Here is a 4,783-nt window from a genome sequence, read left to right on the forward strand (position 1 = left end):
GTCCCATAGAAGGACTTATCCAAACTGGTCCGACTATATATCGAAATTAAAGGTTTTTTACCAAGGAAGACGAAAATGGTGGTGCAAATTTTGGTCCAGAAAACCATAAAAGAAAACCAAAAAAACTGGTTTTGGGTTTTTTTTTTCACATTTTCTCATAACAAATGAGCTCTGATCTCGAAACTTTGTCGCGACCGACACTATGAACTCACAAGCGAGAAATTTTGATAACACTTCAGTCGATAATTTAAGACCGGTTTTAGCGTCACCTGTGTTAAGCTACGCCGAGGAAGGCCAATAAATGGATGGGTGACTTGAACCTTATATTGGGAATAAAGGGAGAACGGGCAAGTAGTCTTGATTTTAAATCATTACATGAAAGTAAAATCGAAAAATCAAATCAAGAATAATAATAAACTGAATATTAAACAAATTAGGTAGGTACATAGGTATTCTTTAACCACGATCGAATAAACTACGGGCTAAAAAATTCCCGGAGGGACGGGCCCAGCTTGTTAGTTTTTGCTGAACTGGTTTTTGGGGGATTTTTTTCACATTTTTCTCACACAAATGAGCTCTGATCTCGAAATTTTTCGCGACGACCTATGAACTCAAAGCGAGAAAGTTTTGGATAACACTTCAGTCGATCATTTAAGACCGGTTTTAGCGTCATCTATGTTAAGCTACGCCGAGCAAGGCCAATAAATGGATGGGTGACTTGAAGTTAATTGAGTAATTGTGGATTTTTTTTTTTCACATTTTCTCACACAAATGAGCTCTGATCTCGAAATTTTTCGCGACGACCTATGAACTCAAAGCGAGAAAGTTTTGGATAACACTTCAGTCGATCATTTAAGACCGGTTTTAGCGTTATCTATGTTAAGCTACGCCGAGCAAGGCCAATAAATGGATGGGTGACTTGAAGTTAATTGAGTAATTGTGGATTTTTTTTTTTCACATTTTCTCACACAAATGAGCTCTGATCTCGAAATTTTTCGCGACGACCTATGAACTCAAAGCGAGAAAGTTTTGGATAACACTTCAGTCGATCATTTAAGACCGGTTTTAGCGTTACCTATGTTAAGCTACGCCGAGCAAGGCCAATAAATGGATGGGTGACTTGAACCTTATATTGGGAATAAAGGGAGAACGGGCTCTAGTCTTGATTTTAAATCATTACATGAAAGTAAAATCGAAAAATCAAATCAAGAATAATAATAAACTGAATACCTATTAAACAAATTAGGTAGGTACATAGGTACTGATTTTCTTTAATCACGATTGAATAAACTACGGGCTAAAAAATTTCCGGAGGGACGGGCCCCGCTTGTTCCTACTCAAATACACGACAAACTGGGAATGCAGACTTGGCCTTAATTTTCTGATCTCACCACTTTTATAGGACGACATTTTTCGATAGGGACTTGGCCTTTTTTTCACATTTGTGTTTTGTGGGTTGAATATAACGCGAAATTCAACTAAATTGTTGCATGTTGCATACACAGAAATAAGTACATGTATGTCTGTCTGTTACACTGATAGACCTTGTGTTGTCCTCTTTTCACGAGAAAACGGCTTGACCGATTTTGATGAATTTCTTGTGATTGTTGAGAAGAGTACTGAGGGTGACTAAGGCTACTTAAATTTGTCATATTCCATCCTGATTCAAAAGGGCGGCACTTCAAATTATAACTCTTATGCTGCGCTGATCCCGTACAAAGGACGGGTCAACCACTAGTTTTTACTATAAGAAACGCAACTTCATTTTCAATAGTTTATTGGAAATAATATTTCAACCTGTAGGACTTTTATGAATTTAATGTGTGTATTGAAATGAAAAGACGAGTGTAAGGGTTTGACAGGAAAAGCTATGTGAGAAAGAGAACATTTTATATTGAGTCGAAAAATGCAATTGAAAAACTGGACAGACTGAACTGGGAAAATCTAAACAGTATCGATTGAAGTATTGAATTGGTTGTCATGGATACAACAATCTCCCCTCCTTATATGGAACCACACATGTCACATAAGATCTAATCATCTAATACATGATATAATCCCGATATCGGACTGGAGGACGGCGATTCCGTACAGGACGACCAGATGCAGGCGGTGTATCATGAGCGGCAGGTAACTCGACTACAGCTGGAGGATCTGGTTGTCTAACAGATGATTGTGGAGGTGGAACAGGTAACTCCAACTGTGGAATACGAGGTACATTGAACAACTGAGGTGGTCTAAATGTTACAGTCTTCTTCTTCGGCACTAGAGTAGGACGTAGCTGGTTGATATGACGTTTTATTGTCCTTCCAGTGTCGAGCAGTACAAAGTAATGACGAGTACCTAGACATTTGGTTACAGTACCAAATTCCCATGTGTACCTATTATGGAGAAAAAGTCTCACTTGGACTCTCTACCCAAAAAAGCAATTTTACTTTGTCCAAAAACACATTTTTTCTTATTTAATTTCAAATTTATCTCTCTAGCTCTATTCATAACCTGCTCAAGCACCTTATCATGTTCAATTTTATTATGACCAAAGACCAAAAAATCATCCATAAATATTAAACAATTAGGTATGTCTGAAAATAATTCAAAGTACTAGATTTGATTGGGTACTTTCCTGAATATGTTGAGGCTTCATCGTCTGTATAAGCTGTGTCATCGTAGCGAGAAACTGCTGGAATTGATCTGCGTCCATGGTTGAATCGTTGTTACGGAATCGTCGAATAAATCTTGAAAAACTTGAAATCTTGATTGAATTGAAGAATATTATAAAACTTTTTCACCTTCGTCGCCAACTTTTATGAATTTAATGTGTGTATTGAAATGAAAAGACGAGTGTAAGGGTTTGACAGGAAAAGCTATGTGAGAAAGAGAACATTTTATATTGAGTCGAAAAATGCAATTGAAAAACTGGACAGACTGAACTGGGAAAATCTAAACAGTATCGATTGAAGTATTGAATTGGTTGTCATGGATACAACAAGGACGTACGTACACACATCGTAAAAAAAAACTATAGGTTTTTGCTTCTTCTGAAAATTGTAAAGAATAGGCTTATTTTTTTAGTCACCATCATTGATGCCACCAGCATTTTCTGATATCACCTCAGCATTTGAGTGGGGATGACTTTTCTCAGAAATAAAGAAGAACATCGGGGGAACGCCTAAAAAACACTAGCGTACAAAACAAACAACTTTCAAAAATCCAAGATGCTATTCCTGACCTAAATCTTCAACGTCGTGCTTAAGAGAGAAATGACGAGTACCTAGAGTAATGTAATGGAGGGGAAACTGATGCAGAGGTGAGGAAGTGTTAAAAATACGAAAAATAATGCTGGCATCAGTGATGGGGATTAAATAATAATAATAATAATAATAATAATAATAAATAATAGCAAAGATATGCTATGTACTACGGCGATATAAGTACATGTGTCTTAATGGAATTCTTGTCTCTGGGCCAAAAAAAAAAAAAAAAAAAAAAAAAAAAAAAAATTTTAAATAAGGGCCATAACTTCGCCGTAGAGCTGATTAACTTCCTCTCCAATTGATTGTTCAGGTGAAGACGTGTGAGTCGAAATCGGGGCGCGTGACAGACAATCTACATTCTGATTATCTTTCCCCTTCTTGAACTGAACGGAGTAGTTGAATCCTGATAAGAAAGACGCGTAGCGGAGGAGTCGAGCTGAAGTCATCTGTGGAAGAGATTTATTCGGGTGAAATATTCGTGTCAAAGGTTGGTTGTCAGTGACGAGCGTAAAATGATTACCAAACAGATAATTATAGAAGTGTGTTACGCCAAGTACAATAGCAAGCGCTTCTCGATCAAGCTGGCTATAATTCTGCTCTGAAGACGTAAGGGATCGTGAGGCGTAAGCTATAGGATGTTCGGTGTTGTTGACAACATGACTAAGCACACTGGCTATTCCATAGGGTGATGCATCTGTAGTCAAAGTAAGAGGTAAGTGAGGGTCGAACGGAACAAGTACTTTGTCACTGCACATGATGGACTTGAGTTGAAGGAATGCTACTTCGCATTGAGATGTCCAGAACCAACGTTTGTTCTTCCTCAATAGACAGCGTAATGGATATGAAATAGAAGAAAAGTCAGGTATGAATTTCGAGTAATAGGTAACTAGACCTAGAAATCTTCGTACTTCGTCAGAGTTTGACGGTCGAGGCATGTTTTGAATTGCTCGCACTTTTTCAGGCGATTTGCTAATCTTGTTATGTTCGATTACATAACCAAGGTAGTCGATCTTTTCGAGAAAAAATGAACATTTTGATTTGTTCACATGTAGATCATAGTCCGATAGTCTTTGTAAGCAGGCAAATAGATTAGCTGTACATTCTTCTATTGTTTTACCGTGTACTACGATGTCATCGAAGTAGGCGTCGACTTTATTTAAGCCTCTGAGAATTTGAGATAAAATCCTATTGAATTCAGAAGGTGCAACTTTGATACCGAAACTTAATCGATGCATGAGGTATGTCCCTCCGTGTGTTTGAATGGCTTGAATTTTCGCGCTTTCCTCGTCTACTTTGAGGTGTAGGTACGCTTTGTACAAGTCGAGCTTACAGAAATATTTTGAATCTCGCAAGCTATGTATAGTGTTGTTGTCGTCGTCATTTTTATGTCATGTCATGGTAGTAGATGTCAACATCTATGTACTACCACAGAGTACCACATAATTTTTAGAAAAGGCTCACAGTGAAGGAAAAATTTAGTGGTTGGGTGGAAGAGCTCCTCTAGGAGAACCCTGCCACTTAAAAGAAAG

This window comes from Diaphorina citri, unplaced genomic scaffold, assembly GCF_000475195.1.
Source record: "Diaphorina citri unplaced genomic scaffold, Diaci psyllid genome assembly version 1.1 scaffold3093, whole genome shotgun sequence".
Classification (NCBI taxonomy): domain Eukaryota; kingdom Metazoa; phylum Arthropoda; class Insecta; order Hemiptera; family Psyllidae; genus Diaphorina; species Diaphorina citri.